The sequence below is a fragment of the Callithrix jacchus genome, chromosome 15, assembly GCF_049354715.1.
Source record: "Callithrix jacchus isolate 240 chromosome 15, calJac240_pri, whole genome shotgun sequence".
Lineage (NCBI taxonomy): Eukaryota > Metazoa > Chordata > Mammalia > Primates > Cebidae > Callithrix > Callithrix jacchus.
In genome coordinates, this window is record NC_133516.1 from 74,224,270 (window position 1) to 74,246,014 (window position 21,745).

Consider the following 21,745-nt stretch of genomic DNA (forward strand, 5'->3'; position numbering starts at 1 on the left):
CCCATTTCATAGTGGTAGAGACTGAATCTCTCTTCACCTTAAAAAGCACTAGTGTAAGTTTTTTAAAGCTAGCTGTCTCATCTTCATCTTCCCTGGAGAAATGGAAACAGGATGTTTCAAGGAAGTTAATTAGGTGTTTTAATTTGAAAAGGACATTCCTAGAGTCAAAAACTCTAACATTAAGTTAGAAGAGGATCTCAAGTGTCTACCTCCAGTTCTAACTTGGCTATAAGTTGTGTGCGGTGAGAATAGCATTGATGGCAAAAGTTAATACATTTCTAGATTATGAGTAAGCTAATATCCTTTTGGGGTGACTATTCTCTACTTCTCTGCTTAAATCCAGCTGAAGAGTTTTCAGAAGTGAAATGGTCCTGTTTTAAAGAGAGAAATGTAATGGTCCTGTTTTAAAAAGAGCATCTGGCCCAAGATACCCAAATATAAATCAATTTCTTGAATAAATATTTTGCTTGGATGCAGTTTCTCTGTCTCAAAAACATTGGCTTTGACAACAAAAAAACCATTTCTTTTAAAACAGAAATAACTATTTCAAACATTCTAAAGAAACATTTAATATATATTTTAAAAATAGGCCTATATATTTTTGTTGTATCCCTTCCTTCCAAATGCATTTATTACAACTCCTGAAAGCAACTCTAATTGTTAGGGATTTATAGGCCAAATAAATTTACTGATGACAATCCAGAAAAATACCTGGGCAGTTATATTAACCACCACACCTCAAAAAACATTCTCAGTATTGTTTCTTGTACATACAAGGTACATAGAAGACATTGGCATGGCACATGGGGGCTTTAAAGTGAAAGAGCCGAAAAACAAAAGAGAGGAGGACTCAAGATGGCGCTGTGAGAACAACCCAGGATTGGAGCTCTCGTTGAATCCGCAAAGAGGTGAGTCGGAGCTGCATTTCCAGACTGATCTTTGTTGCCCACAAAACGGGGAAACTCCCAAGTATAAAAAAGACACAGGACGCCAGGCAGTAGGTCTGCCTGGCGAAGCTGGCAGCCGGGGCGGCGGCGGCTGGCCCTACCCAGCAATCCCCACAGGGCACACTTGTCTGGGTGCCCTGTTGAACTGGCAACCTGAGACTTGAGAGGGCTGGACTTGAGACTGAACGAGACTTGGACAGTAGGCCAGCCCAGGGGATTGCAGGGACAGAGCATTTGAGGTACCCAGTGGGACGAACAAAACCGCGATTTCAAACTATCCCGAGCTAATGGTCCGAGACACTCTGTGGGGGAGGGGCGTCCACCACTACCGAGGCAACCCTCCCCAACTGAGATACACGCCTACTGCTGACGCAGCCAGCTGTTGCCGAGGCAACCCGTCCCTACTGAGATACACGCCCACTGCTGACGCAGCCTCCCGTTGCTGAGGCAACCCGTCCCTACTGAGATACACACCCACTGCTGACGCAGCATGCCGTTGCTGAGGCAACGCGCTACAATGAAGAGACTCTGCCACAGGGCATGGTGGAGACCACAGCAGAGCCTGCAGGAACAGGGCGAATCACACAACAGCAGGGCGGAGCCTCGGCAGGCAAACAGTGGCTAGTCTGCCTCCTAGCTGGGCAGGACACCTCAACGGACATCGAAAAATAAAGCCCGAACCCCCGAACACAGAGCATTTGAGAAAAAAAAAGGTTTTTTTAATGAGCTCTGTTGCAGCAGAATCAAACATAGCAGCCTAACAGCCCTGAATGAACAACAGAACTCACAGCTCAGAAACTGAGCTCCTAAAAAGTACAGACTGTCTCCTCAAGCAGCTCCCTGACCCCTCTATATCCAAAAGACTGACATTTGGCAGGCATCATCCTGGGACAAAGATAGCAGAAAAAGAAACGGGTAGCATCCCTCACCGTGCCACAGCTGCTAGAGGTGCACCCCAGACAAGCAGGGCCTGGAGTGGACCTCAGCAGTCATACAGCGAAGGGGCTAGGTTGGTAGAAGGAAAACCAAGTAACAGAAATACATCACCATCAACAATCTGGGTGTCCACTCAGAGACCCAATCGAAAAGTAAGCAACTACGCAGACGACAAGCGGATAAACCCACAAAGATGGGAAGAAACCAGTGAAAAAAGGAGGAAAACACCCGAAACCAGAACACCTCGCCTCCTAGAAAGGACCAAAACTCCTCAACAGCAAGGGAACAAAGCTGGATGGAGAATGACTGTGACGAAATGACAGAATTAGACTTCAGAAGGTGGATAATGAGAAACTTTTGTGAGCTAAAAGAACATGTATTAAATCAATGCAAAGAAACTAAGGAACTTGAAAACAGATATGAGGAAATGATAACAAGAATGGATAACTTAGAGAGGAATATGAATGAATTAAAGGAGCTGAAAAACACAATACAAGAACTTCACAAAGCATGCACAAGTTTCAATAGCCGAATCAACCAAGCAGAAGAAAGAATATCTGAAGTCGAAGACCAACTCAATGAAATTAAACGAGAAACCATGATTAGAGAAAAAAGCACAAAAAGGAATGAACAAAGTCTCCAAGAAATGTGGGACTATGTGAAAAGACCTAACCTACGTTTGATAGGTGTACCAGAAGGGGACGAAGAGAATGAATCCAAGCTGGAAAATACTCTTCAGGACATCATCCAGGAAAACTTCCCGCACCTAGCAAGACAGGCCAACACTCAAATGCAGGAAATACAGAGAACACCACAAAGATATTCTGCAAGAAGAGCAACCCCAAGGCATATAATCGTCAGATTCAACAAGGTTGAAATAAAGGAGAAAATACTAAAGGCAGCCAGAGAGAAAGGTCGAGTTACCCACAAAGGGAAGCCCATCAGACTCACAGAAGATCTCTCGGCAGAAACACTACAAGCCAGAAGAGAGTGGGGGCCAATATTCAACATCCTTAAAGAAAAGAACTTTCAACCCAGAATTTCATATCCAGCCAAACTGAGCTTCAGAAGTGAAGGAAAAATAAAATCCTTTGCGAACAAGCAAGTACTCAGAGATTTTGTCACCACCAGGCCTGCTTTACAAGAGCTCCTAAAAGAGGCACTACACATAGAAAGGAACAACCAGTACCAGCCATTCCAAAATCACACTAAATGATAAAGAGCATCAACATAATGAAGAATCTACAACAACTAACAGGCAAAACAGCCACTTAGCATCAAAATGGCAGTATCAAATTCACACATAACAATATTAACCCTAAATGTAAATGGACTAAATGCACCAATCAAAAGACACAGACTGGCAAATTGGATAAAAATCCAAAACCCATCAGTGTGCTATATCCAGGAAACCTGTCTCACATGCAAGGATACACAAAGGCTCAAAATAAAGGGATGGAGGAAGATTTGCCAAGCAAATGGAGAGCAACAAAAAGCAGGAGTTGCAATTCTCATCTCTGATAAAATAGACTTTAAAGCAACAAAGATCAAAAGAGACAAAAAAGACCATTACATAATGGTAAAAGGATCGATAAAACAAGAAGAGCTAACGATCCTAAACATATATTGACCCAATACAGGAGCACCCAGATACATAAGGCAGGTTCTTAATGACTTACAAAGAGACTTAGACTCCCATACAATAATAGTGGGAGACTTTAACACTCCACTGTCAATATTAGACAGATCAACCAGACAGAAAATCAACAAGGATATCCAGGGCTTGAACTCAGACCTGGAGCAAGCAAACCTGATAGACATTTACAGAACTCTCCACCCCAAATCCACAGAATATACATTCTTCTCAGCACCACATCACACCTACTCAAAAATTGACCACATAATTGGAAGTAAAGCACTGCTCAACAAATGCAAAACAACTGAAATCATAACAAACAGCCTCTCAGACCATAGTGCAATCAAGTTAGAACTCAGAATACAGAAACCAACCCAGAACCGCACAGCTTCATGGAAACTGAACAACTGGCTCTTGAATGTTGACTGGGTAAACAATGAAATGAAGACAGAAATAAAGAAGTTCTTCGAAACCAATGAGAACGAAGACACAACGTGCCAGAACCTCTGGGACACATTTAAAGCAGTCTCTAGAGGAAAGTATATAGCAATAAGTGCCCATATGAGGAGAATGGAGAGATCCAAAATTGACACCCTATCATCAAAATTGAAAGAGCTAGAGGAGCAAGATCAAAAAAACTCAAAACCCAGCAGAAGACAAGAAATAACTAAGATCAGAGCTGAACTAAAGGAGACTGAGACACGAAAAACCCTTCAAAAAATCAATAAATCCAAGAGTTGGTTTTTTGAAAAGATCAACAAAATAGACAGACCACTAGCCAGATTGATTAAAAATAAAAGAGAGAACAACCAAATAGATGCAATAAAAAATGATAAAGGGGAAATCACCACAGATTTCACAGAAATTCAAACCGTCATCAAAGAATATTACAAACAACTCTATGCACATAAACTAGTAAACCTGGAAGAAATGGATAAATTCCTGGACTCCTGTGTCCTCCCAAGCCTAAACCAGGAGGAAGCCGAAACTATGAATAGACCAATAACAAGGTCAGAAGTCGAGGCAGCAATTAAGAGCCTACCACACAAAAAAAGCCCAGGTCCAGACGGGTTCACAGCCGAATTCTACCAGACACACAAAGAGGAGCTGGTACCATTCCTTCTAAAACTATTTTAAACAATCCAAAAAGAGGGAATACTTCCCAAATCATTTTACGAGACCAACATCATTCTGATACCAAAACCCGTCAGAGACCCAACAAGAAAAGAAAACTTCAGGCCAATATCCATGATGAACATAGATGCAAAAATCTTCAATAAAACATTGGCAAGCCGAATGCAACAGCAAATCAAAAAACTTATTCATCATGATCAAGTAGGATTCATCCCGAGGTTGCAAGGCTGGTTCAACATACGCAAGTCTATCAACGTAATTCAGCACATAAACAGAAACAAAAACAAAAACCACATGATTATCTCAATTGATGCAGAGAAGGCATTTGACAAAATTCAACAGCCCTTTATGCTAAAAACCCTCAATAAACTCGGTATTGATGGAACGTATCTCAAAGTAATAAAAGCTATTTATGACAAACCAACAGCCAATATCATACTGAATGGGCAAAAACTGGAAGCATTCCCTTTGAAATCTGGCACTAGACAAGGATGCCCTCTTTCACCACTTCTATTCAATATAGTTCTGGCAGTTGTAGCCAGAGCAATCAGGCAAGAAAAAGAAATAAAGCGTATTCAAATAGGAAAGGTGGAAGCCAAATTGTCTCTATTTGCAGATGACATGATAGTATACCTAGAAGACCCCATCGCCTCAGCCCAAAAACTCCTGAAACTGATAAGCAACTTCAGCAAAGTCTCAGGATATAAAATCAATGTGCAAAAATCACAAGCATTCGTCTACACCAATAACAGACTTAAAGAAAGCCAAATCAAGAACAAACTGCCATTCGCAATTGCTACAAAAAGAATAAAATACCTTGGAATACAACTCACAAGGAACGTAAGAGACCTCTTCAAGGAGAACTACAAACCACTGCTCAACGAAATCAGAGAGGACACAAACAGATGGAGAAACATTCCATGTTCATGGTTAGGAAGAATTAATATTGTGAAAATGGCTATACTGCCCAAAGTAATTTACAGAATCAATGCTATCCCCATCAAGCTACCATTGACTTTCTTCACAGAACTGGAAAAAACCACCATGAACTTCATATGGAACCAAAAGAGAGCCCGCATAGCCAAGTCAATTCTAAGCAAAAAGAACACGGGGGGGAGCATCACACTACGGAATTTCAAACTATACTACAAGGCTACAGTAATCAAAACAGCATGGTATTGGTACCAAAACAGAGATATAGATCAATGGAACAGAACAGAGGCACCGGAGGCAACACAACATATCTACAACTATACAATATTTGATAAACCTGACAAAAACAAGCAATGGGGAAAGGATTCCCTGTTTAACAGATGGTGTTGGGAAAACTGGCTAGCCATGTGCAGAAAGCAGAAACTGGACCCCTTCCTGACACCTTACACAAACATTAACTCCAGATGGATTAAAGACTTAAACATAAGACCTGGCACCATAAAAACCCTAGAAGGAAATCTAGGCAAAACTATCCAGGACATAGGAGTAGGCAAGGACTTCATGAGCAAAACACCAAAAGCATTGGCAACAAAAGCCAAAATAGACAAATGGGACCTAATCAAACTCCACGGCTTCTGCACGGCAAAAGAAACAGTCACTAGAGTGTATTGGCAACCAACAGAATGGGAAAAACTTTTGCTGTTTACCCATCTGACAAAGGGCTGATATCCAGAATTTACAAAGAACTCAAACGGATTTACAGGAAAAAAACAAACAAGCCCACTCAAAAGTGGGCAAAGGATATGAACAGACACTTTACGAAAGAAGACATATATGAGGCCAACAACATATGAAAAAATGCTCATCGTCACTGGTCATCAGAGAGATGCAAATCAAAACCACATTGAGATACCATCTCACGCCAGTTAGAATGGCGATCATTAAAAAATCTGGAGACAACAGATGCTGGAGAGGATGTGGAGAAAAAGGAACACTTTTACACTGTTGGTGGGAGTGTAAATTAGTTCAACCATTGTGGAAGACAGTGTGGCGATTCCTCAAGGCCTTAGAAATAGAAATTCCATTTGACCCAGCAATCCCATTACTGGGTATATATCCCAAAGACTATTAATCGTTCTACTATAAGGACACATGCACACGAATGTTCATTGCAGCACTGTTTACAATAGCAAAGACCTGGAATCAACCCAAATGCCCATTGATAATATACTGGATTGGGAAAATGTGGCACATATACACCATGGAATATTATGCAGCAATCAGAAATGATGAGTTTGTGTCGTTTGTAGGGACATGGATGAATCTGGAGAACATCATCCTCAGCAAACTGACACAAGAACAGAAAATGAAACACCGCATATTCTCACTCATAGGCGGGTGATGAAAAATGAGAACACATGGACACAGAAAGGGGAGTACTAAACACTGGGGTCTATTGGGGGGAAAAAGGGGAGGGCCAGTGGGAGCGGGAGGTGGGGAGGGATAGCCTGGGGAGAAATGCCAAATGTGGGTGAAGGGGAGAAGGAAAGAAAAGCACACTGCCATGTGTGTTCCTACGCAACTGTCTTGCATGCTCTGCTCAAGTACCCCGAAACCTAAAATCCAATAAAAAATTAAAAAAAAAAAAAAAGAAGGAGCCCTGGTTTGGATCCCAGTTTAACCTAAACCTTGGCTTCTTCATCTGTAAAGTGGGAATAATGTACAGAATTCAAGTAGCTAAGTTAGTCCTTGGCATCTAACTGCTCAATAAATGAACATTATTGATGGTTTCCAGTGATTTAGCATGGTAAGCTCAAAGATTAGGTTACCCAAGCCAAAATCTGTGTTCCTAAGCTTTGAGCTTACTATGAGTTTGAAGCCTTGCTCTATTATCTAGCAATAAGAACAAGTTCTGTGGCATCTTTATGTTCTAGTTTTCTCACCTGAAGTTTGTTTTGAGAATTTCATAAGAATATTTGGGAAAATTAGATAAGACCATGCATATACAATATGCAATTTTCCTGGTCAAACTTGCTTGGTAAAGCTGAAGCAGGATATATCTGTACACTTTTCAAATAACAAAAATATTGGGGTACATATACAAACCACTGTGGGTACAGACACAGCTCCTAAATGAAGAGAGCTGATAGTAACTTTCCCTTGTAATGAAAAGAAAACAGAACTGTATAAATGTTCTCAGTGATATAAATGGGAAGTTACTCACTGCTTCAATTTATAGAAGACTGAACTAGTGCATTCATAATAATAATAATACCCATAATAATAGAGAAAAATGGAGTGGCAAAGATGCATATAAATCACGAGAATAAATTCTAATTACTTTGTAAGTCCAAAACGCAGTTATACTCAGAAAATAAAGACAGGAGACCAGTAAAGATGGCACGGTAGGAGCAACTCAGGATTGCAGCTCTCAGTGAAGATGTAGAGGCTGCTACAAGTGTACCCCAGACAAGCAGGGCCTGGAGTGGATCTCAGCAGTCGTACAGCAGAGGGGCTAGACCATTAGAAGGAAAACTAAGTAACAGAAATACTTCAGCATCAACAATCTGGGCGTCCACTCAGAGACCCAATTGAAAAGTCAGCAACTACTCAGACGACAGGTGGATAAATCCACAAAGATGGGAAGAAACCAGTGCAAAAAGGAGGAAAACACCTGAAACCAAAACACCTCACCTCCTACAAAGGACCAAAACTCCTCACCAGCAAGGGAAAAAGCTGGACGGAGAATGAGTGTGACAAAATGATGGAATCAGACTTCAGAAGGTGGATAATGAGAAACTTCCGTGAGCTAAAAGAACATGTTCTAAATCAATGAAAAGAAACTAAGACCCTTGAAAAAAGATTCGAGGAAATGATAACGAGAATGGACAACTTAGATAGGAATATGAATGAATTGAAGGAGCTGAAAAACACAACACAAGAACTTCGTGAAGCATGCACAAGATTCAACAGCCAAATTGACCAAGCAGAAGAAAGAATATCAGAAGTCGAAGATCAACTCAATGAAATAAAACGAGAAAACAAGATTAGAGAAAAAAGTGCAAAAAGGAATGAACAAAGTCTCCAAGAAATGTGGGACTATGTGAAGAGACCTAACCTACGTTTGATAGGTGTACCACAATGGGCTGAAGAGAATGAATCCAAGCTGCAAAATACTCTTCAGGATATTATCCAGGAAAATTTCCCCAACCTAGCAAGGCAGGCCAATATTCATGTCCAGGAAATACAGAGACCACCACAAACATATTCTACAAGAAGAGCAACCCCAAGGCACATAATCGTTAGATTCACCAGGGTTGAAATGAAGGAGAAAATGCTAAGGACAGCCAGAGAGAAAGGTTGGGTCACCCACAAAGGGAAGCCCCTCAGACTCACAGCAGATCTCTCGGCAGAAACCCTATGAGCCAGAAGAGAGTGGGGGCCAATATTCAACATGCTTAAAGAAAAGAACTTTCAATCCAGAATTTCATATCCAGCCAAACTGAGCTTCATAAGTAAAGGAAAAATAAAATCCTTTGCAAAGAAGCAAGTACTCAGAGATTTTGTCACCACAAGGCCTGCTTTACAAGAGCTCCTGAAAGAGGCACTACACATAAACTAGTAAACCTGGAAGAAATGGACATAGAAAGGAACAAGTACCAGCCATTCCAAAAACATACCAAATGCTAAAAAGCATCAATAAAATGAAGAATCTGCATCAACTAATGGGCAAAACAGCCAGCTAGCATCAAAATGGCAGTATCAAATTCACACATAACAATATTAACCCTAAATGTCAATGGGCTAAATGCACCAATCAAAAGACACAGACTGGCAAATTGGATAAAAAAACAAAACCCATCAGTGTGCTGTATCCATGTGAAACCCATCTCACATGCAAGGATACACAAAGGATCAAAATAAAGGGATGGAGGAAGATTTACCAAGCAAATGGACAGCAAAAACAAGCAGGAGTTGCAATTCTCATCTCTGATAAAATAGACTTTAAAGCAACAAAGATCAAAAGAGACAAAGGACATTACATAATGGTAAAAGGATCGATACAACAAGAAGAGCTAATGATCCTAAATATATATGGACCCAATACAGGAGCACCCAGATATATAAGGCAAGTTCTTAATGACTTACAAAGAGACTTAGACTCCCACACAATAATAGTGGGAGACTTTAACACTCCACTGTCAATATTAGACAGATCAACCAGATAGAAAATTAACAAGGATATCCAGGGCTTGAACTCAGACCTGGAACAAGCAAACCTGAGAGACGTCTACAGAACTCTCCACCCCAAATCCACAGAATATACATTCCTCTCAGCACCACATCACACCTACTCCAAAATTGACCACATAATTGGAAGTAAAGCACTCCTCAGCAAATGCAAAACAACTGGAATCATAACAAACAGTCTCTCAGACCATAGTGCAATCAAGTTAGAACTCAGAATTCAGAAACTAACTCAGAACCACACAGCTTCATGGAAACTGAACAACTGGCTCTTGAATGTTGATTGGATAAACAAAGAAATGAAGGCTGAAATAAAGAAGTTCTTCAAAACCAACGAGAACGAAGACACAACATACCAGAATCTCTGGGACACATTTAAAGCAGTCTCCAGAGGAAAATATATAGCAAGAATTGCCCACATGAGAAGAGTGGAGAGATCCAAAATTGACACCCTATCATCAAAATTGAAAGAGCTAGAGGAGCAAGATCAAAAAAACTCAAAACCTAGCAGAAGACAAGAAATAACTAAGATTAGAGCTGAACTGAAGGAGATAGAGACACAAAAAACCCTTCAGAAAATCAATAAATCCAAGAGCTGCTTTTTTGAAAAGATCAACAAAATAGACGGACTACTAGCCAGACTGATAAAAAAGAAAAGAGAGAACAACCAAATAGATGCAATAAAAAAAGATAAAGGAGAAATCACCACAGATTCCACAGAAATTCAAACCATCATCAGAGAATATTACAAACAACTCTATGCACATAAACTAGTAAACCTGGAAGAAATGGATAAATTTCTGGACACCTGTGTCCTCCCAAGCCTAAACCAGGAGGAAGCCGAAACTATGAATAGACCAATAACAAGGTCTGAAGTCAAGGCAGCAATTAAGAGCCTACCACACAAAAAAAGCCAAGGTCCAGATGGGTTCACAGCCGAATTCTACCAGACACACAAAGAGGAGCTGGTACCATGCCTTCTGAAACTATTCCAAAGAATCCAAAAAGAGGGAATCCTTCCCAAATGATTTTATGAGACCAATATCATCCTGATACCAAAACCCAGCAGAGACTCAATAAGAAAAGAAAACTTCAGGCCAATATCCATGATGAACATAGATGCAAAAATCTTCAATAAAATACTGGCAAACCGATTGCAACAGCACATCAAAAAACTTATCCATCATGATCAAGTAGGATTCATCCCGGGGATGCAAGGCTGGTTCAACATACGCAAGTCTATCAACGTAATTCACCATATAAACAGAACCAAAAACAAAAACCACATGATTATCTCAATTGACGCAGAGAAGGCATTTGACAAAATTCAAAAGCTCTTTATGCTAAAAACCCTCAATAAACTCGGTATTGGTGGAACGTATCTCAAAGTAATAAAAGCTATTTATGACAAACCAACAGCCAATATCATACTGAATGGGCAAAAACACTGGAAGCATTCCCTTTGAAATCTGGCACTAGACAAGGATGCCCTCTCTCTCCACTCCTATTCCATATAGTACTGGAAGTTCTAGCCAGAGCAATCAGGCAAGAAAAAGAAATAAAGGGTATTCAAATAGGAAAGGTGGAAGCCAAATTGTCTCTATTTGTGGACTACATGATAGTATACCTAGAAGACCCCATCGCCTCAGCCGAAAAACTCCTGAAACTGATAAGCAACTTCAGCAAAGTCTCAGGATATAAAATCAATGTGCAAAAGTCACAAGCATTTCTATACACCAATAACAGACTGAAAGAGAGCCAAATCAAGAATGAACTGCCATTCGCAATTGCTACAAAAAGAATAAAATATCTAGGAATACAACTTACAAGGAACGTAAGGGACCTCTTCAAGGAAAACTACAAACCACTGCTCAACGAAATAAGAGAGGACACAAACAGATGGAGAAACATTCCATGTTCATGGTTAGGAAGAATCAATATCGTGAAAATGGCTATACTGCCCAAAGTAATTTACAGAATCAACGCTATCCCCACCAAGCTACCATTGACTTTCTTCACAAAACTGGAAAAAACCACCATGAACTTCACATGAAACCAAAAGAGAGCCTGCATAGCCAAGTCAATTCTAAGCAAAAAGAACACAGCGGGAGGCATCACACTACCAGACTTCAAACTATACTACAAGGCTACAGTAATCAAAACAGCATGGTACTGGTACCACAACAGAGATATAGACCAATGGAACAGAACAGAGGCATCGGAGGCAACACAACATATCTACAACCATACAATCATTGATAAACCTGACAAAAACAAGCAATGGGGAAAGGATTCTCTGTTTAATAAATGGTGTTGGGAAAACTGGCTAGCCATGTGCAGAAAGCAGAAACTGGACCCCTTCCTGACACCTCACACTAAAATTAACTCCAGATGGCACCATAAAAACCCTAGAAGAAAATCTAGGCAAAACCATTCAGGACATAGGAGTAGGCAAGGACTTCATGACCAAAACACCAAAAGCGTTGGCAACAAAAGCCAAAATAGACAAATGGGACCTAATCAAACTCCACAGCTTCTGCATGGCAGAAGAAACAGTCACTAGAGTGAATTGGCAACCAACAGAATGGGAAAAAAATTTTGCAGTCTACCCATCTGACAAAGGGCTGATGTCCAGAATTTACAAAGAACTCAAACAGATTTACAAGAAAAAAACAAACAAGCTATTCAAAAATGGGCAAAGGATATGAACAGACACTTTACAAAAGAAGACATACATGAGGCCAACAAACATGAAAAAATGGTCATAATCACTGGTCATTAGAGAGATGCAAATCAAATCCACACTGAGATACCATCTCACGCCAGTTAGAATGGCGATCATTAAAAAATCTGGAGACAACAGATGCTGGAGAGGATGTGGAGAAAAAGGAACACTTTTACACTGTTGGTGGGAGTGTAAATTAGTTCAACCATTGTTGAAGACAGTGTGGCGATTCCTCAAGGCCTTAGAAATAGAAATTCCATTTGACCCAGAAATCCCATTACTGGGTATATATCCAAAGGACTATAAATCGTTCTACTATAAGGACACATGCACACGAATGTTCATTGCAGCACTGTTTACAATAGCAAAGACCTGGAACCAACCCAAATGCCCATCAATGATAGACTGGACTGGGAAAATGTGGCACATATACACCATGGAATATTATGCAGCAATAAAAAATGATGAGTTTGTGTCGTTTGTAGGGACATGGATGAATCTGGACAACATCATTCTCAGCAAACTGACACAAGAACAGAAAATGAAATACCACATATTCTCACTCATAGGCAGGTGAGGAAAAATGAGAACACATAGACACAGGGAAGGGGGTACTACACACTGGGGTCTGTTGGGGGGAACAGGGGAGGGACAGCGGTGTCGGGGAGCTGGGGAGGGATAGCCTGGGGAGAATTGCCAAGTGTGGGTGAAGGGAGGAAGGCAGCAAAACGCACTGCCATGTGTGTACCTATGCAACTATCTTGCATGTTCTGCACATGTACCCCAAAACCTAAAATGCAATTTAAAAAAAAAGCAGTTATACTCCTGTCTACTACATTTCATTTTGAGAAATCAACTACTGTGAATGTTAATGTGGTGCAAAAAATGGCAATTTGTTTAATTTATGGTTGTTTCACAACATTTAATCTTATAATGTTTACGTTATCTTTACTATATTATTTTTACTGCTTAAGTTGCTACTTTCTCTAAATAATGGTTGATCTATGACCGTGCCTTCTTTTCTAGGAAACTCTCCATGTTTTGCTGAAGTTTCACTAGTTTAAATTTATAGCAGCACTGTTTGAAATAGCAAAAATTTGGAAATAACTTAAACATCCATTAGTAGGAGGTCATATTGTAATATATTCACTAGCAAATATTGTACAGAAAAAAAGAATGAACTAGATCTACATTTGTACAAATGGCTGTATCTCGCAAACATAATATTGTATGAAAAAGACTGTAGAATACATGCTACATGCCACTGATATGTTTCTAATATGCAAAACAATATTCTATATTTTCATAGAGTGAATACCAATGCTCACTTCTGACTATGAGTATTTGGTGAATCTGGCATAGCGCACACAGGAACTTTTTGTACCATTCTTGGAATTTTTCTGTAAGTTTGGAATTATAAATTCTTTAAGAATCTGTACAACTGTAGTGGAATATAAAGACAGGAAGATGACAAGGAGTTTCAATTATATAAATATTTAATTTCTCCAGCTGTTTGGTGGGTATCCAAGACATACATTGTTATTCTTAATGCCTCTTTGTACATCTTAAATATTGTGTAAGTTTAAAATTTTAAAAAACTGCGTTTGAGTCACTTACAGCTTTTAAGAAACCTAAATGTTGTAAATCATGTGATATATGACTGTGCCTTCTTGTCTAGGAAACTCTACATTGGTTTTTTTTTTTTTAATTTTTTATTGGATTTTAGGTTTTGGGGTACATGAGCAGAGCATGTAAGACAGTTGCGTAGGAACACACATGGCAGTGTGCTTTTCTTTCCTTCTCCCCTTCACCCACATTTGGCATTTCTCCCCAGGCTATCCCTCCCCACCTCCCCCTCCCACTGGCCCTCCCCTTTTCCCCCCAATAGACCCCAGTGTTTAGTACTCCCCTTTCTGTGTCCATGTGTTCTCATTTTTCATCACCCACCTATGAGTGAGAATATGCGGTGGGAAACTCTACATTGTGGTTGCGGCACTGCTATTGCCATTCACAGATATGGCATATGTGTGTCTCTGTGTGTGTGTGTGTGTGTGTGTGTGTGTGTGTGTGTGTGTATGAGAGAGATAATAGATATATTATGAATTTCCTTTTTAAGGTGTCAGGGTGAAGGTAGACCAATTTATAAGTGATTAGAAAAAACAAAAGATTATGACCTCTCTATCCAGTCTGGTGAGGACTGCTTTGAAAACTTGTGGTTCTACCCCTCCCTCTGCCTTAATACCCCTGGTATCAGCCTGTATAGGAGGCAAGGGCAAAATCAATTCCTAATCCTGCTTCAGCAGGAAAAGAAGTTAATATATTCCTAACCTGGCAGGTATTTTTTCCCCATAAAAATGTTCAGTATGGTGAGTAGCTTATAATCATGATAGAGTTGATCAACATCAACCCTTGATTTTTAGCAAGGCAAAAAACTGAAGACAGGAGAAATGACTTCGATAGGGCTAAATTCCAGTCTGTTTAAAACTTCCTTCAACAGACATTGGTTGGAAAAACAAGAAACAGTGACATTATGATGTCAGAAAATCATGTCCTAGTTTCAATGTTTAAAACAAAACTGTTTTTAAGGGTAGGACTCTTTTATACATTGGCCACTACTATGTATAAAGTTATTACCCCACATTAAAAAAAATATCCTGGGCCTGTTTTCACCAATGCTACCCCTCATTCAGGCATTCTGGCACCTACCAACTTTTCCTGCCTCATCTCTGGACTTTCCTTCCTTATATTTTTCAATCTTTGAGTCGTACAAAACTACTCACAGCTCTAATGCTCTTAACATGCTGTTCTGTCTTTACACATGTAAGTCTGTGTTGGAAATATCTCCCCCATCCACTTGAAAAAATACAAGTGGGTCTTCAAAATTCAACTCAGATATCACTTCCTCACTAACATGTCCCTTTGCTTCCTTGCTGATATTGTGTACATTGTGGTTGCTGCACTGCTATTGCCATTCACTTTTGCAGATGCTTGCCTCTTCTGTCAATGATGAGCACACTGTGGGTAAGGGACTTGTCTTCATCACTTCAGTATTCTTTAAAATTTTTACTTATTTATGTTAGAGACAGGGTCTTGCTCTGTTGCCCAGGCTGGGACCTCAGCCTCCCCCATCGCTACACCACTACATGTACCACCACACCTAATTTATTTATATTTTTTTGTAGAGACAGGGTCTTACCATGTTACCCAGATTGGTCTCAAACTCCTGGCCTCAAGTAATCCTCCTGCCCTGGCCTCCCAAAGTGTTGGGACTATATGCTTGAGCCACTGTGCCTGGCCACTTCTGTATTCTTGTCTGTGATGACACCTGGACACAGGAGTTGCTCAATATGGTTTGTTCAGTTAAATTAATGCCTTGCTTAGTCCTAAATTACAAGTTAAGGATAACCTTTTTTTCTTTAGGTTTTATACATGTTAATAAAACACTATATCCAAGATTTTTTCTACATATAAAATTTATTGTGATACTATAAAATATGTGTTTGGTGTTTGACCTTTTCCTAACATACAACTCCTAAAATCCTTGGTATCTCCAAAGTGATAAATGCCTTTCTGTACACTAATGAGTTCACTGAGGGCTGGCAGCCGCTAGAACTTCAGGATAAGATCTGGTCACCAGGAAGAACAAGGCAGGATTAGAGGATTGGGACTTTCAGCTCAATCCCCTGACCTTAGTGAGAAGAGAAGGGAGGGGGCAGTAAGTAAAATTCATCACCAACTAATGGTTCAATCAAGCATGCCTATGTAATGAAGCCTTCATAAAAAAACCAAAAAGACAGAGTTTGGAGAGCTTCCAGGACAGCTGAACATGTAGAGGGATCCTGAAGAGCAGTGCACCTGCCTGTACCCCTTCCCCCATATCTCACCCTATATATCTCTTCATCTGTATCCTTGTTAATATCCTTTGTAGTAAACTGGAAATCTTAAGTGTTCTCCCAAATTCTGTGAGCTGCCCTAGCAAATTAAACCCAAAGAGGGAACCCCAACTTGTGATGGGTCAGTCAGAAGTTCTGGATGCTGGGACTAGTATCTGAAGAATGTGGTAGCCCTGTGGGACTGAACCCTCAACCTGTGGGATCTGACACTGTCTCCAGGTAGACGGTGTCAGAATTGCACTGAGTTAAAGGACACCCAGCTGGTGTCTGCTGCACAACTGAGTGACTGGTTGCTGATGGGGAGAAATCCCCACATACCTCTTGGTTAGCAGAGGACACAGATGTTTTCTGTGTTGATTGTTGCGTAAGAGCAGAAGGAAAACAGTTGTTTTCTCCTACTCATCAGTGCTTAATGCTTCAAGTTGCTATCCTCTTGTTCCAGTCAAAGAAATCATTCAGAATCATGAAGTGACTCCCTTGCTTTTAGCTTGATGTATTATGATACCCACTTTTCACTTGCACCCTCAAAATTAATTCCCAGTCATCATCTGCTCTCTGGGATTTGGCCCCATTCTTAAGGAACAACTGAAGCCAGGTATTGGCTTCACTTATGCCTGAGATTACAAATTGGCTGCTCAGTTTTTTGTTCGTTTGTTTGTAGTTTTGTTTTGTAAATTAGCTGTCAACATGCTAAGCTGAAATATTCCAGCATCTACTGAAAAAAATGAAAGCTATGGCAACACTGAGTCCTTAATTCCCATGCAGCAACAATGTGCAGGACCTGAGTAGCCAGCTGCCACATCCCAGCTGGCACATCTACCGGGCCCCATTATCCCCTTTGAGACCTGAGTGACAGTCATTATTTGTAATTTTTATGCTGTTGTTTTTCTTTCCTGTCCATTACATTATCCTACAGCTATTTAAGTTTGTTACACCCAGTTTAGACCATTTTGTCTCCACACCCTATATTGTTTAAGCAACACCATCTTGCTCAAATCCTATACTTGCAGAGGCTGGTAGGAAATGGCTCAGAACACACGCACCACCCTAAATGTACTCTGTACTTCTCACTAGCATGAAAAAAGACCTGATTCATTTAATAATAATCCATCCCACACACCGGGCATCCGGTAACAGCCAGGCACATGGATAATAAAGACAAATAAGACTAGTTTCTTTTTCTTTTCTTGCCGAGTTCACAGTTTTGCATTCTCACAGTGCTTTATACTTTTCAAAGTCCTTTAATCCGCATTATAGCTCATTAGTTCCTCTTAAGAATCATTTGGGGAAAATGTGGGGCAATTATTCTCCCGCTTTAAAGTTAAGAGAGTTGCTCAGGGATGCATTCAGCGTTTATTGAATTTAAACGAACCATTTTAAGTGCCAGGCACTATCTTAGATTCCGGGAAGACAACCAAGAACAGAGAAGTGCCCCTACTTTTGTGGTGCTTACAGTCTAGCGAGGAAGGCACAATAATACATTGGTCAGATAATTCACTGGATGATAATACTCTGAAGACTATGAAGGTGAAGAGCAGAGACCTTGGCGGAGATCGCCTGCAAGGGAAGCTCCTGCTGAGTCCGACCTGACGCCAGGCGCCGGCCCTAGGCGACCGGAGGGAGGGAAGTCACTTAGAGCAGAGGCTGCAAGTGCTGGGGCTCGCCTGGAGCTGAGGCAGGGGTTGTGACTGGGGCCGCGTACCCCTGGGGCGCTGCCCCTACTTACGGAGGTGCCGCCTGGTTCCGGGCGTGGCCCCACTTGCTCAGCAGGGGCCCCGCGATGGCTCCACGACCTGTCCTGGACGTTCCCGGGTCGCAGGGTGGCCAGCAGGCCTGACTGATGGCACTGCCCAATATAGGCCTGTACCGGCTGAGCGATATAAATAGAGGTACCGCGCCCTGCGGAGGAGGAGGGAGGGAGCTGGCAGCTCCTCCGAGGCGACAGGTGCTGCCTTCGGCTTGGAGGTGGCGCGAGACCGCACCGCGGTAGCCCCGCCAGCCGCTGTGCGCCTGCGCAGGGTCTCCCGCGCGTGTCCCAGATCCTACTGAGCATCCCCCATGGAACTCTGTGCGCCTGCGCAAGGTGTTCCCGCGCTGGCCCATGTGCCAGAGCAACTTGAAGGCCTGCGGGGAGGGGACGAGGACAAGTGTTTAAAGAGGGTTTGGAAATCGGAAAAGTGCCAGGTCTTCCCGTTAGTCTTTTAAACTTGCAACAGACCCCGTGTGTGGTCTCACTATGACCCAGGAGTAGGGTTGCCATGTAAAACACAGGAGCCCAGTTAAAGGTAAATTGCAGATGTACAGGCAGTAATTTTTAGTATTAAGTATGTCCCAAATATTGCGTGGTCAATTCACTTTTAACTCGGTGTTCCGGTTGGGTTTCGTTTTGGCCTTGTACTTTCATTTGCTACATCGGGCCACCCTACCTGAGCCATCCAGCTTGTGATTTTTTTTTTTTTTTTTTTTGCCCTACACCTCTCTGAATTGGAGGTTTCCAGGGGCCCTGAGAAAGGACTAACTTAGCCAGGAATGTTCAGGGATGGGAAGCCTTCTCCTTCCTTAGGTAAGTGTCACAAAATATGGCAGCTGTATTAGGTCGGTTAGCTTAAAACAAAGCAAAATAAAATTGTTGGTGGTAACATAACTTTATTATCTTATTATTATTTTAGCTCTGTAGGTCACAAGTCCAAAATATGTCTTACTGGGTTGAAATCAAGGTGTCAGCAGGGCTGTGCTTCTTTCTGGGGCTTTCAGGAGGGAATCTGTCCCTGACCTTTTGCAGCTTCCGGAAACTATCTTCATTCTTTAGCTCATGGCTCCTTCCTCCAGATTCAAAGCCAGAAACTAGGGCTGAGCTTTCTCACATTGCGTCAGTTTGACACTAACTCTTTGCCTCCCTCTTCCATTTTTTAAAATTGTGGTAAAATACAGTAACATAACGTTTAGCATGTTAATCATTTAAAACAGTCAGTGGCATTATGTTAACAATGTTGTTCAGCCATAACCAGTATCCATTTCCAGAATTTTTTCATAGTCTCAAAAGAAAGTTGGTACTCCTTAAACAATAATTTATTTCTCCCTCCCCTCTAGCACCCAGTAACCTCTATTGTACTTTCTGCCTCTATGAATTTGCCTATTATAGGTGCCTTATATGAGCGGAATCATACAGAGTTTGTCCTTTTTTTGGGTGGGTGGGGGACAGCAGGGACGGAGTCTTGTTCTTTCACCCAGACTGGCATTCAGTGGTTGGTATGATTTCGGCTCACAGCAATCTCTGCCTCCCCAGTTCAAGTGATTCTCCTGCCTCAGCCTTCCTAGTAGCTGGAATTACAGCCGCACACCACCATGCCCGGCTAATTTTTGTATTTTTAGTAGAGAGGAGGTTTCTCCATGTTGCTCAGGCTGGTCTCAAAATCCTGACCTCATGTGATCCATTTGCCTCAGCCTCTCAAAGTGCTGGGATTACAAGAGTGACTCACTATGCCTGGCCAGAATTTCTTTTTTTGTAACTGGCTTATTTAACTGAGTATAATGCCCTTCCTTTTTTTAAGGCTGAATAATATTTCTCTGTGTATATGTGTGCATTTATTTACCACATTGAAAACAAAACAGTTTTTATATTGGTAAATAAAATCCCTTTAAATATTTTAGAAGTTATTCATCTCAATGAAGAATGCTTGCATGCATTTGTATTTACACTTACTTTTTCTTTTTCCTTTTTTAGAGACAGGGTCTTACTCTGTCACCTAGGCTCAAGTGCAGTGGTGCAATCATAGCTCACTGCAGCCTCAAACTCTTGGGGCTCAAGCGAACTTCCCACCTCAACCTACCAAATAGCTGAGATTGCAGGTGCATGCCTGGCGAATGTTTAATTTTTTTTTTTTTTTTTTTTTTTTTTTGAGATAGAGTTTCGCTCTTGTTACCCAGGCTGGAGTGCAATGGTGCGATCTCAGCTCACTGCAACCTCCGCCTCCTGGGTTCAGGCAATTCTCCTGCCTCAGCCTCCTGAGTAGCTGGGATTACAGGCACGTGCCACCATGCCCAGCTAATTTTTTGTATTTTTAGTAGAGACGGGGTTTCACCATGTTGACCAGGATGGTCTAGATCTCTTGACCTCATGATCCACCCGCCTCGGCCTCCCAAAGTGCTAGGATTACAGGCTTGAGCCACTGCGCCTGGCCATGTTTAATTTTTTTAGAGAGAGATAGGGTCTCTCTCTTGCCATGTTGCCCAGGATGGTCTCAAACTCCTGGGCTCAAGCCAACCTCCCGCCTCAACCTGTCAAGCATACACATACCTCCTTACAGTAGTTATTTGAGGAAATTCCTGTGTCTTTTCCCCACAAACATCCCTTGAACCAGTTAGTCCTGGTTAGATCCTTCCACAGCTGTTTCTTTTCCTGCTTCTGGTTTTGTTCACGAGATATTTGTGTGAACCTAATGAATCTTTCTCAGCTTGCTTTGAAGGCCCTGTTCAATATCCTATTGGGCTACTTTATTTTATCTTTTTCATTTGTTTCAGGAAGAAGTGGAATATGCTCTGAAAATTCAGGGCTTGGGGTCCAGAGGCTAATTTGGATGCTGGGTCATATCACTAAGTGACTTTAGTTGATCACTCAAAACATCCATTTGCCAAATGATTAATGAAGTATTAATATTTATCAAATGTACTGATTTACCAACAACTTGATTTAAGGAATATGTGTCTGGAATATATCATGTATGCATATATACTTTTATTTACCCAACAGTAACTTACCATGCTTTTTCTATTTACTGCTTCTTCCTACTGGGTCTGTCTCTGTCTCTTTCTCTCCATCTTTTTTCTCTCTCTCTCTCTTCTTGAAGTATTTTCCCTTCTCTTTCTTTTCACAGGTTTATTTTCAGTCTTTGCTTTCTTACAGTGTTGAGTTATTTCTCTGTACTCCTGTGTGCAGATTTCATTATTTTTATTTAATGTATTTCTTTATTCTGGCCCTTTGAAGCTGAACTACCCATGTCTGGCTGCCTTTTATTGTGACTAGACTCTAGACAGCTTTTCCTTGACACAGAAACCATTTTCTTTCCACATACCCACTCCCACTCCATATCATTCCTACCTTTCGAAGGAAGAATACACACATCTGAAACAGTACTCTTCACACAGCACAGCTTCATTCTTGTCTTGAGCCAACTCTATAACTTGGCTTGAGCAGGGTCTTCATTAGACAAATCCTGGCTCTTAAATGAAAAACAAGCAACTTCATTCATCCCCAAAACAGCCTGTGGCAGCACAACAAGCAGCCACATCCCAG

General features: G+C 41.2%; 2 protein-coding genes across 15 annotated transcripts in view; one reads left to right on the forward strand and one right to left on the reverse strand.

Annotated features, from left to right (window-relative positions):
* Window positions 1–18,460, reverse strand: part of KBTBD12 (kelch repeat and BTB domain containing 12) — a 125,935-nt gene extending 107,475 nt beyond the window's left edge. For all 10 annotated transcript variants that reach the window (XR_013527553.1, XR_013527554.1, XR_013527552.1 and 7 more), the window contains exon 1: window positions 18,179–18,460. The gene's annotated coding sequence lies outside the window, so the exon portion shown is untranslated. The remainder of the gene's footprint in view (window positions 1–18,178) is intronic.
* LOC144579590 (uncharacterized) overlaps window positions 1–21,745 on the forward strand; it is a 171,230-nt gene that overhangs the window by 132,232 nt on the left and 17,253 nt on the right. For all 5 annotated transcript variants that reach the window (XM_078351837.1, XM_078351838.1, XM_078351839.1 and 2 more), the window contains one exon: window positions 778–908. The gene's annotated coding sequence lies outside the window, so the exon portion shown is untranslated. The remainder of the gene's footprint in view (window positions 1–777; window positions 909–21,745) is intronic.